At 38.0% G+C, this 13,386-nt stretch overlaps 1 long non-coding RNA gene across 2 annotated transcripts in view; it reads left to right on the forward strand.

Moving 5' to 3' along the window:
• LOC118673775 overlaps window positions 1-7,801 on the forward strand; it is a 52,177-nt gene extending 44,376 nt beyond the window's left edge. For both annotated transcript variants that reach the window (XR_004973465.1, XR_004973467.1), the window contains one exon: window positions 7,702-7,801. This is a non-coding gene — a long non-coding RNA (uncharacterized LOC118673775). The remainder of the gene's footprint in view (window positions 1-7,701) is intronic.
• Window positions 7,802-13,386: the final 5,585 nt, after the last annotated feature.

The raw sequence follows: 13,386 nt of genomic DNA on the forward strand, positions 1-13,386 counted from the left end.
CAAGGTTCCTTTTTGTACAGTCACTGTCATCTCTATTTTCCTTAGTCCAAGTTGACTAAAGTAACCAATAAACAAATTAGATGCTAAAAAAAAAAAAGAAAGAAAAAACTATTGCTGAAATTCTGCCATTTCAGCTGACACTGACATGGCTGTGGTCATCTGCAAATACATACCTGGTACTTAGAAAGAGCAGCCATCAGCACTGCTGTACTGGTTTCTAGGCTCAGTTGGAAGTTAACAGCAGCTGCATTTGACTTTCTTCAGCCAGAATATCCTTTCAATGGTAACGCAATAATGACTTTTCTACCAGCTTGGGAGGTACCATAAACACCAAGTAAAGAACACTTCAGCTTTTGGCCCCACTCTGGGAGCACATGGGTATGTCCTGTGGGAGGTGTTCTGAGTACTAGTACATGGTTCCTGAGATTTGCCACATGAGATTTGGTGTAAGACATAAAGCAGGCAGGGAGGGATCCTTGAAAGGAAAGCCAACAAGCATGCTGATCACATAGCTTTGGGAATGTGTTTTAGCAGTTTGGCTGAAAGCCTGCCCTAGTTTAGCATTTCTTGTAAGCAGTTATGTGGTAATCCTTTTTCTATCAGGCCATAAGCTCTCAGGGGACATGAACTAGATTGTTTGCTCTCCTTGTAACTCCCCATAGAACCCCGAACTCACTAGTACGCTGTACCCCATGGGCACTCACTCACTGTTGATGGCCTGGCAAACCCAAATCTCAAAATCCAGAATCGTTGTTAGCATGTTTAACCACATATTTTTGGAGTTTGAAAGAGGTCTTATTTTGAGTTTGAGGTGAATGCCCATCTACTTCTTTATTCCAAACAGCCGTGTGTGTCTATTTCCAGAACCAACTACATATTTACAAAGGACTCAGCTCAGCTAACTGCCCCTTGGCATATCACAGACCCTCATGCTCAGGCTCCTTCTCTAAGCCCTTGAGAACTGTCCACACTAAAGGGTGGCAATTCAGTCTTTCACCAAGCCTGGATAAGGTGATGCTCCTGAAATGTTCTAGAATGCAAAGAACAGAATTCTACAGCAGATTTCTCTCTTGGTCTTTCCCTCTTATATGCATTGACTGAAACATGTATCCATATGTTTAAAGCCATATAATGGGACTTCCAATTTTTCTTTTTACATCATACCGTTCTCTAAAGAGAACCTCAATTAATGACTTATGTGTCCATATTTTTTATTTGAAAATCATATTTGAAGTGTAATGAATGATCCACCAGTAAACAATACTGAAAATATGTACTTGTTGAATGAATGTTGGTGATTCACTTCAGGAGACAGGCAATCATTTGGGTGTGTACCATGGGTCAGATACTGTTGTTCTCAGTATCTGAAAGGCTGTCTAGAATCCAATAATCTATCATTGTGAAGCTGGTCATTTCCCAACATATCTCCTTTTCTCTTTTAATTTTTCAAGATGAAGTGATGAAACTAAAAACCTTCACTCTTTATTTTATCTGCACTTACATTTTCAGGTTGGGTTTGACTCCTCTATACCATATACTTCCAGCTGTATCTTTCACTTGAAGACACAATTTTGTGAAGTGTGTGTCAAGTACAAATCTCATATTAGTAAGATTAATCTATTATCTATTTCCCTTCTTAAATCTAACACCCCTTTTAAAAAGTTTTGATGGAGCCTTTATAAGGAAACATGAAAATAACTCTAGAGGGTAGAGACCACCCAATCTACAACTATTTAACAATACTGGTAGGATTCCTATTGTTGTGAGAGGAGGATTACCATGGCAACAGTGCCAGATTTTTCACTACCTTCATGCAGGGCATGGTGACATCTCTCTGGGTAGTTATTGCTTTACATAATGTTGCCACAGTTGAATGACAAAGGTTACCAATATAACAGCTGTGGCCAGTTGGGAGAAGGCATGTTCTCTGGTCATGATTCTCAGAGGCAGGTTACATGATTTCCACCTGTTGGGAAACCACTAGAAAGGTGGTTCCTCTTCAGACACCCAGCTGGCCTGAGGATCCTATACTGGGGCCTCTCTCTCCTCTCTTCACACTGGCCAGAATAAACGTGCATTCTGTGCTTCCCAACATCAGAGCTATCCTTCCTCGAAGTTTCTTCTAACCACCATCATATTCAGGTTTTTAAAAGCTACCGCTTACTTTCCTTCTGGGATATTTGGATGTTTGAGAGAGATATCTTTCCAAAAGTTTTATGTCCAAAGCACATACTAGTTTTGAGAAAAATACTTATTTCTTGGCCTAAAATGAGAAGATGTATGAATGGGAAAATAAGTTACTTGGGTGTGATACCTGAGTAGCTGGCAACATTAAGTTTTTTGTTGTTGTTTTTTTAAAATATATTTTATTGATTTTTCACAGAGAGGAAGGGAGAGAGATAGAGAGAGTTAAAAACATCGATGAGAGAGAAACATCGATCAGCTGCCTCTTGCACATCCCCCACCGGGGATGTGCCCGCAACCCAGGTACATGCCCTTGACCGGAATCGAACCCGGGACCTCTCAGTCCGCAGGCTGACGCTCTATCCATTGAGCCAAACCGGTTTCGGTGGCAACATTAAGTTTATATCTCTTTCAAACTTAGTATGTTTGAAAGAGAGATTGACTTTTAAATATTTTTATTGATTTCAGAGAGAAAGGGAGAGGGAGAGAGAGAGATAGAAAGTCAGTGATGAGAGAGAATTATTGATCAGCTGCCTCCTGCACGTCCCACACTGGGGATCAAGCCCACAACCCAGGCATGTGCCCAGACCGGGAATCGAGCTGTGACTTCCTAGTTCAGCCATAGGTCGATGCTCAACCACTGAGTCACGCTGGCCGGGCGAGATATTAATTTTTAATTATGAGAAGTGGTAACCTGCTATTGCCCTCAAAACCACAGTGTTTAAAAATGCTTTAAAAAATTAACAAATAACAGAAAAATATTGTAATGAAATTGATTCCAATTGGCCAAGATGCTCACTTCTCTCTTGATAAATCAGTGTTAATCATTATTTGCCTACATTAAGAATGTGTTCCTGTTAGAGGTAAAAATAGATCCCTAAGTGCCTGTGTGAAACCCTCATGAACACATGCATTTGTCATTCTTCAGCCAGGGTCAAGCAGCACTTAACCCATCCCACAGCAGCTAGGAGGATGACTCGCTTCTAGAAAGTTGCTGCTCTTAAACAGTTATGGTATCAGGAGACTTTGAGCAACAGACCAGTGATTTCCAAACACATCTAAAGATGCAGGCTAAGCCAGGACACATGCTCTTTTTATCTTCTTTAAGTTTTGGAAGTTTGGGAAATATTCACTGCTGAAAAAATTTTCCTTGACAGAGTTAGGAAAGAACATTAAGATTTTATGCTTTAAAAAATTAGATGGTGCCCTATCCGGTTTGGCTCAGTGGATAGAACGTCGGCCTGCGGACTGAAGGGTCCCAGGTTCAATTCCGGTCAAGGGCATGTACCTTGGTTATGGGCATATCCCCAGTGGGGGGTGTTCAGGAGGCAGCTGATCGATGTTTCTCTCTCATCGATGTTTCTACCTCTCTATCCTCCCTTCCTCTCTGTAAAAAATCAATAAAAATATATTTTACAAAAATTAGATGGTATTAGAGGTGGTTTTTTTAAAATACAAAGGAAGGTGAAAAAAAATTTTGTATTGTTTTGATCATCCTGATTAAGGGACAGAGAAGGAAATTTCAATAAAATAAAATAAAATATGTTTTTATTGTTTTGAGTCAATATTTCATGCATGTTGATTTTCAAACAAAGGAATTTTTTTTTAATATTTTATTGATTTTTTACAGAGAGGAAGGGCGAGAGATAGATAGTCAGAAACATCGATGAGAGAGAAACATCAATCAGCTGCCTCCTGCACATCTCCTACTGGGGATGTGCCCGCAACCCAGATACATGCCCTTGACCGGAATCGAACCTGGGACCTTTCAGTCCGCAAGCCAACGCTCTATCCACTGAGCCAAACCAGTTTTGGCTCAAACAAAGGATTTTGACCTGAGAGTCATGGGGGCAGGTGGGAGTGGTGGAGGGAGAGAGGGCTGAGGAGAGGAGAGAAAAAAGAGGAAAGTTCTGTGCATGTGGGGAGCAGAGAGGTGTTTATGAATGTGCTCCGGATTAGAGGAGTGGTAACAGTGATGAGCTAACTGAGTTAGTAAGAGCATGAGGCAATGAATTTGACAGCCCTGGTTTCAAACCTAGCCTTCACCACTGGTTGTCAGTGACACTTGGGACAAATTATTTAACCTCCTTGCTTTCACCTCCTAGTCTGTAATAGGTGCAGAGCAACATGAAATCTACATTGCTTTTAGAATTGAATGAGATCACACATAAAGCCCTGAACACAGTGCCTGGCCCCGCTTAAAGCTGCTGTTAGAGTTTTTATTATTCTCTTCTGGCAACAGATTTTTGCGGCTGTTTTGACAGTTTAACCTCACATCTCCACCAAGTTGCCAAAAGAGAATTTTCCATCCCTGCCCCTCTTAACCACACCCTGCTTTAATCATGAACCAGATTTCAACACCATCCCTGAGAGGTCACCACCTTCTACAGATTTTCTCTGTGTAGTTTTAAATTTCACTGCACCTACAAATGTTAAAAGCAATCTATCAACCAAAGTGATACTTAGCACCTCTTATTAAGAGACTGTACTGTTAGAGTATGCCCTTACAGTCTAGAAAGGGAAAACATGTTAGACATGAGTGAGGACATTCACAATACCCTCCATTCCAATGACTTCAAGACAGTACTCTATGTTTTGTTCAGGCAGGAAGAGTTTATGCTTTATAAGCCGTCTCTCCAAGGCTACCAATATCTCAGCAATGTCAGCATCATCCAACACCTCTACATAAGCTCCTATCTATCTATCTATCTATCTATCTGTCTGTCTGTCTGTCTGTCTGTCTGTCTGTCTATCTATCTACCTACCTACCTACCTACCTACCTACCTACCTATCCATCCATCCATCCATCCCTTCATTTATCTTACAAAATAGTTCCAATGATGGAGCACTGTAGGTTTAAAAAATTTTTTCTCCTCACATTTGATTGATGTTCTGTGTTTTTGTGTTGTTGTTTTTTTTGTTTGTCTTTTCAGATTTCAATTTTGTCGTGAAACACACCACACCCAATTTATAATGTAATTATCCCCAGAACATTGGGAACTTCAATTTTGGAATGGATCTTGACAATTCAGTTATTCTCCATCTGTATCAGCTACTTCTTGTGCAATGATGGAAAGCATAACTAAATCTGGCTTTAACAACAACAAAAGCAGAGGGGGGAGTAGAAGCTAATTTTTTGGCTCTCTGAACCAAAAAAGGTAATGGTAGAACCAGCTAGGGCAGTGGTTTTCAATCTTGGCTACACATTAGAATCACCTGGGAATCTTTTTAAAATCCCGATTTTAAAAAGAAATTTAAAAATCATCCTCCAGAAATTCTGTTTCTTTGTTATGGGGTGGGGCCACAACATTAATAACAAAGAAACAGAATTGCCAGAGGATGAGGCCCAGAAATCAGGATTTTAAAAAGATTCCCAGGTGATTCTAATGTGCAGCCAAGGTTGAGAACCACTGAGCTAGGGGCTTGACAGGTGCCAATAAACATTAATTGTGCTACACACTTCAATTCTACATTTTTAAAGTGGTTGCTTCATTCTTACATTCCATGAGATGGCAAGCTCCAAATCAGGTTGGCCCCAAGTTTATGTCTAAGAAAAAAGAGAGTTTCTTTTTATCCCCACCTCTCTTTCTCTCGAGTCCTATCAAAAGACACATTGGATGAGAGAATTCTGTGAACAGAGAAGGTCAAATGGATGCTAGGTGCAATTGAAAGATAGCTGGTGGACTGTACTCTCCTCAAGTAACTGCAAGGCAAGAATAAAATGATTCTTTAAATTTGGCTACCCTGAAACTTCACACTTTCACCTTTATTGGGCTATTTGGAAGTAACCAACCTATATGGCCATCTCAAAGTATCTCATCATATGCTAAGTAGCTTCTCACCAAGTGTTAGTCAAGCAGTATAGTTTGAAGAAACATACAACTATACCGCAGCTTTCATAATACCCACCTCTTCATGTAAGCTATCAGACATTTCATCCTAATGTTAAGGGGAAATAACAAGGAGGTAATAACTCTTTTAGATTTGTGTGCTGTGCATACACAGTTTAAAACAAAACAAAATAAAACAGACAAACAAAAACAGAGAGCAGCTTATACCTTTGAGATACATGAGATCCATAAAGATTATTCTCTCTTAAGTCCACACTTACGTGGGCCCAGGGTGCACAAGATGATGTGGTACGTTACTGCTCCCTTTACTGAGAAAGCTCAGAGGGTTCCTGGGAATGCTCCCTATGACTTCAGGAAATCAAATAGAACACGGATTTGCCTGAGACCATACATTTTGGAGTCTGTGTTATCTTGGCCAAGACTAATTCTTCATAATCATGACAGTTGTCATTTCAGAAAAATTTAGAATGACTTAAATTGTTATTGATGATTCATTGGATAGGAATGTACATGGTTTAAGTTTCATGAGGTGAGGAGAAAGAGCTTGTTAAATACAGTCAGGGCTTTTTAAAAGATTGTAGATAGAATTTTAAAGCAATTTAAATGAAAAAACTTTTCCAAACAGATTACAGCTGCAATCCTATATAATAAAAGCATATTATGCAAATTGTCCCCTCCACTAGGAGTTCATCAAAGAGTTTGACCAGGGGACAGGGCCGGCCGGAGGAAGAGAGGGAGGCTCTGGCCTGCAGCCAGCAACCACTAGTTGCATGAATGTAGGGCACAGAGCGAAAGGCAAGGGCTATGTGTTGTTATTTAGGTCTAATAGCCCAAAATGGATTAGTTGACATTTTTGCTTCCCTTTTATGAACATGGATCCAATATTCAGTTGTTCAAAAGCAAATTTCAAGTGTGTATGTTTTCTTAGAAATCAATGTTTTTCGTTCTTCTGCTGGACACTTTTGAACTTAAAGAGAAAACATTTACAAAAGGCTAGAAGGAAACTGGTATGAATTGTAAAGTGAAAATTTTGGATTATTCAAGGACTTTCATTATTCATGCTTCTTTTGGATTTAGTTAATACAAACTAAGTTGAATTGCTCTATCACTTTTTCATGTGTTACTAGTTTTCATCCTGTTGTAGTCCAAATATACCTTCTTTTGAAAAAAGCAGTGCTGAATATCCCAAGAATTCACTATGACACGGAACACCCCCATCTTGAATGGGCGTATGTGAAAGTTGAAATCTGAAGTAAAATTTGAAGGCCTATTTACAATCTTGCCCTTTAGTGTTCCCAATTTAGCCTTACTCCTCCTCACTTTTTACTGGCCTCTTTCTGGAAAGCTGGACAGCTCTTCAATGTTCAGGATAACTGCTCAAGTTACACTCTATATGGAAGCCCTGGCACTCTGCTAGTTTTATATGAGGGTTTTATTAAATCTATGCCAAACAGCTTCCCATCATTGGATCAGCTAAAGATGAAAGTTTTTTGCTCAAGTGACAACTTTGTATTAAAAGCAGTTTTTGTGTGTGTGTGTGTGTGTGTGTGTGTGTGTGTGTGTGTGAAAAGATGGATATTTGCCTATATCAGATGCTGGGTTTTCATACTAACACACATCAAAGGAAAAGTTTGCTTCCTAACTGGTTCTCATGTTTTCCTCTAGTTGGCTTCTCATCAAGATGATTCAGAAAATGCTGCTGAGCTGTGGTGCACAAACAAGGACATGAGGTACTGGTGACTCAAACCTTATCAGATAGGCTGAGGATTCTCTGTAGAGTCCAGGGAGTGAGTGTCCACTTGAAAAGACATGTAGGCAGAAACATGGGAAAACTTGGTTGTAACAAACTAAATGGAGAGTGCAGTGCATTTGTTTGGAGCATGTAAGCATTTAGCATTATGGTATGTGTATGGCAATTATTGAGAAGAGTAAAACCCATGATGGCAGCCTCATTATCCTCCCCTGTAGAAGAGTGGCACTAATGGGTCCTAGAAGAGTCTTGTAAATTTTAGTAAAAATCAAAACTTTTTAATTGACAATTAAGACATTTGGCTATGATTATAAACTCAGAGAAAGACATGGGATTGTAGGCTTTCCAATCAGGTCTGAACTTGTTTGTTTGCTTTTCAACATTCGGGCTGATTAAAAATACTTTTAGTTGATGGAAATTTGGGTTGTTTCCAGCTTGGGGCTATTATAAATAAATCTTCTATAAACATTTGAGTACAAGTCTTTGGGTGGGTTATGTTTTTATTTCTCTTGAGTAAAAGCAAAGAGTAAAATTTGTGGGCTATCTGGTAAGTATATGCATGTTATTGGTATGGCTAAACATACAGAAGTGATTGTATAATTTTGCATTTCCACCAGCAATATATATGAGCTATAGTTGTTCCATATCCTTGCCAACACTTGGTATGGTCAGTTTTTTTTAATTTTTGCCATTCTATTGGGTGTGTATTTGTATCTTATTGTGGTTTTATTTGCATTACCCTAATGAATAATAATAACCTTGAGCATCTTTTTCTGTGTTTATTTGTTACCTTCATATATACTTTGGTGATAGGTCTGCTAAAATATTTTGCTTATTTTTTTATGTTGTTTGACTTTTCATTATTGAGTTGTAAATATTTTTATGTCTATTATATAGGTTCTTTGTCAGATACATTTTTTGGAAATATTTGCCTTTTCATTTTCTAAGTACTGTTTTTAAATGAGCTAGCCTTTTAAATTTTGTTGGGCTTCAATGTATCAATTATTTTTTATCATTTGAAGATTTTTTTTGTTCAATCTAGGATATCTTTAGCTGAAGGTTACAAAGATTTTCTCAATTGTTCTTTCAGAAGGGTTATAGTTTTAGAACTTACATTTAGGTCTATAATCCATTTTGAGTTAATTTTTCTACATGATGAAAATAAGGGTCAAGTTTAATCTTTTTCATTGTGAATATCTAATTGCTCCAGCACCATTTGTTGATAAAATTACCCTTTCCCCATTGAAATACCTTAGCACCTTTGTCATAATACATTGACCCAATATGTATTTGTCTGTTGCTGGACTGTCAGTTCTATCCCATTGATCTATATTTCTATCTTTTTTGCCAACCCCATTCTATCTGGATTAATGTAGCTTTACAGGCTTAAAAGTAGGTAGTGTAAGTCCTACAACTTGATTTTTCTGTTTCAGATTTTATCAGGGGCAATTTTAGATCCTTTGTCTTTCCATATAAATTTTAAAATTAGCTTTTCAATTTCTACAAAAATAAAGCTATTTGAATGGTTTTGCATTGAATCTATAGATTAACTTGGGAAGAATTAACATCTTAATATTGAGTCTTCTAATCCATGGAAATGGCATATATCTCCATTTTATTTGTCTTTTAACTTTCTCTTCACAATGTGTTATAGTTTCCAATGTACAGGTCTTTATAAGCTCTCCCTCCTACTCTCTACCCCATCTCCTCCTAGTAAGCATTGATCTGCTTTCTGTCACTATAGATCAGTAATGGCGAACCTTTTGAGCTTGGCATGTCAGCATTTTGAAAAACCCTAACTTAACTCTGGTGCTGCGTCACATATAGAAATTTTTTGATATTTGCAACCATAGTAAAACAAAAATTTATATTTTTGATATTTATTTTATATATTTAAATGCCATTTAACAAAGAAAAATCAAAAAAATGAGTTCGCATGTCACGTCTGACACGCGTGTCATAGGTTCGCCATCACTGCTATAGATTAATTTGTTTTCTATACTTTCTAGTAAGTAGAATCATACTTTTCTGTTCGACTTCCTTTACTCAGTATAATTATTTTGAGAGTCACCCCCATTGTAGTGTGAATCAACAGTTCGTTCCTTTTTATTGCTTAATAGTATTCCCTTATATCAGTGGTTCTCAACCTTCCTAATGCCGCGACCCTTTAATACAGTTCCTCATGTTGTGGTGACCCCCAACCATAAAATTATTTTCGTTGCTACTTCATAACTGTAATTTTGCTACTGTTATGAATCGTAATGTAAATATCTGATATGCAGGATGTATTTTCATTGTTACAAACTGAACATAATGAAAGCATAGTGATTAATCACAAAAACAATATGTAATTATATATGTGTTTTCTGATGGTCTTAGGCGACCCCTGTGAAAGGGTCGTTCGACACCCAAAGGGGTCGCGACCCACAGGTTGAGAACCGCTGCCTTATATGAATATACCACAATTTGCTTATCCATTCACTGGTTGATGGACATTTAGGCTGGTTTTGAGCTATTACATATAAAACTTCAGTGAGTATTGGTATACATATATTTCTTTGAGTTCATGCTTTTATTTCTCTTAGATAGATACCTAGGATGGAAAAGTTGGATTTTATGGTAGATGTATGTTTAATTTTATAGGAAACCTGTTATCCAAAGTGGTTGCATAACTGTATATTTCCACTTGAAGTATATGAGATTTTCATTTGTCTCATTACTATATTAGTTCTAAAATTCATATTTTCTTTGACTATGTTAACTAAAAAATCTCTTTTGTATATATTTTAAAATACTCCATATTTGCATATTGACATTTCATTTATGAATTAAAGCCTTTCTAGATGCAACCACTATTAGGGGGCAATTAAATGTGGTGTTGCATTTTTACTGTATTTACAAAAATTAGTATTTGATTCTATTCTATTCTTGTTCAAAGCTGAGATGTAAGCCTGAGAGTGCAGCAACCATGTTTAGAGTTGGCCCAAGAGAATGGGGCTGGTATGCAGGGAAAGAAAGAGAAGAGAAGAGATACGAGTAAAGGTGGAGTTGAGACAGATTGATAGAATTCAAATCCCTGGCTTTAGCATTTGTTACATGAGATAATATATTTCACTGTTTGCCTTAAAAGGGGTACTACATGTCATCCCTGCTCACATGCTACATAATCTAGTTGATGAGGCCACAATAACATAAGAATAATAGCATAACATCCAATGAAAAGAAAAGGCAGAATATGACATCCTGCTAAGTGATACCCTTCTGCTTCTATTGTACCGCTTCTCGGGCTGAGACTCCTGTGGTGTTTCTACAATATCATGCTTCTCCTATTCCTGCTCAAGAGCCTGGAGCTCCTGTGAGGAGTATGTGTATGGTATTTAGGTGGATGGTATTTAGGTAATGATATGTCTGCTTATAAAATACTTAAACAATTTTATAATTTCATGCCTCATTTACTTATTTTAAAACCTTCACTCAGGCTTCATCACCATTAATAAGTTCTCATATTTATTTATTTATTTATTTTTAGTTTTTAAGTTGAAAGGTGTTACGTTAAACTTGTTCACAGGTCATCTTAAGTGTTTGAAAGTTGCCCACAGATAAGAGATATTCAGACAGTAAACCTTTCTCTTATTGTGAATAAACAGACTGGTTCAAATAAGTATTTGCCTGCCCAAGCAGTCCACTTACCCATGAAAAAACTTCCAGTAGCAAGTAGTATAGTCAAGAATCTCTTATTAATAAAGCATTGCCATCATATGTACAGATGCACACCTACAAATCCTATAGGATCAGAAAGCTGATCAACTCCAAAATTACTCTGCTTATGCTTTGTCTTGACAAAGACAAAAAAAAGAAAGGTGTAAAGCCACACAACTTTATAGTAACCAAGGACTAACACTTTTCTCTAAGGTTCTTCATCTCATGCAAGGCCAGCAGAGCCCTGTTCAATGAATATCATGGACTGCTGACAAGATCTGTATTTTTGTAATCTGGAAACTCCTAGAAGATAGCTTTTTAACTCTTTCTTTTCCACTCAGGAAAGAACTTAGTCAGATCATCAACTATAAATGCATTTAAAGTTCCTGGATCCTGGGGCCCATTGGTGTGATTGAATTTAATAAATATTCCATGTAAATTCCAAGTAGCTAAGAAACTGATTAGCTAAGGTACTGTGAGCATGGGAAATGCGAATGTAGTTTTCGAGGTGATTGGCCTTTCAGAGTGGACAGGCCAATAGAGAAACCAGGCCTATCAGAGCAATGCCTGGGTCTGCTTCCATCCAACCTGACCAAGGCAATCAAACCAGAGTTTTACCACATGCCTACAGATTCTGAATAAATTGGCAGCTACCCGTGCTTCAGGGATTTGAAGGAGACTAGGGCATTTTTTTTTTTATTAAAAACAAAACAAAACAAAAAACACACCCTACCTGGTTTGGCTCAGTGGATAGAGCATCGGTCTGTGGACTTGCTCTGGTCCCAGGTTTGATTCCAGTCAAGGGCACATGCCCGGGTTGTGGGCTCAATCCCCAGTAGGGGGCATGCAGGAGACAGCTGATCAATGATTCTTTCTCATCACTGATGTTTCTATTTCTCTCTTCTCCCTTCCTCTCTCTGAAATCAATAAAAATATTTTAAAAATAAAAACAAAAAACCGTCAAGGGCTGAAATTGTCTTTAAAACAAAACAAAAACCACACATCAGAGAATTCTATCCAGCTGCATGATATCTCGTGCAAGGGAGACATCTTGTGTTTCTTTAAACCCAGAGGTTTTCTTTTCAGTAAGGACAGATGGAAGCTTTTCTTCATTATCCTGGGTGATCTTTTTCAAGGCAAATTTATCCTGAGAAGCCAAACCCAAGTCTCAATTTGGGCTTCAGATGAAGCGATGTACATTTTTTACCTTTGAATTAAGACACTTCAACCACATTGGCTATGGATGGAACTCTTCAGTCTCCTATTTTTAAAAGTTTCAGGCTTGAAAAACACAGAGCACCCTAAAATAGAAACGTTAAAGAGAACGGTCATCAATTAATCAGGCTGTGTTAAAAGGTCAAATTAAGTCTGATGAGTTTAAATGAAGCTGGATTTAAATTCAACAAATATGCATTGAGAGTCTACTAAGGCACAGAGCAAGCAAACACTGTGGTCACTGTTACTTTAAGAGAGTTTTAGCCTAGAGAAAAACACAGATGTATTTTAAACAGGTTGCTTAGCATGATAGACATTAGCAGAAGCACAACACCTTTTATAAGACTATTTACAGAGCAGATTTCTGACTTTCCCTTGCTTCGTCAGCTCTAGCAGAATTTGGAAAGCCCATGGTTCCTCCTCGGAGGGTATTCTCTGCAAGCCTGGAAGGGTGTCCTGGCAATATTTAAGTCACTCTCCCTCTCACAAATACCATGGAATGTGGAATGAAAAGGCAGTGTGGATCCCTCTTTACAATTTTATTCAAAAGTGTTGTGGAAGAGAGAGCTGGATCAGTATCAGTACACTTCAGGCTGAGAAGTGGAAGGAGCAGAAACCCAACTGGAAAGTAACAGGCTTGGGTTTTCAGAAAGGGGGACTGTCCAGCCCTGAATGGCAAGGGGAAA

This window comes from Myotis myotis, unplaced genomic scaffold, assembly GCF_014108235.1.
Source record: "Myotis myotis isolate mMyoMyo1 unplaced genomic scaffold, mMyoMyo1.p scaffold_m19_p_18, whole genome shotgun sequence".
Lineage (NCBI taxonomy): Eukaryota > Metazoa > Chordata > Mammalia > Chiroptera > Vespertilionidae > Myotis > Myotis myotis.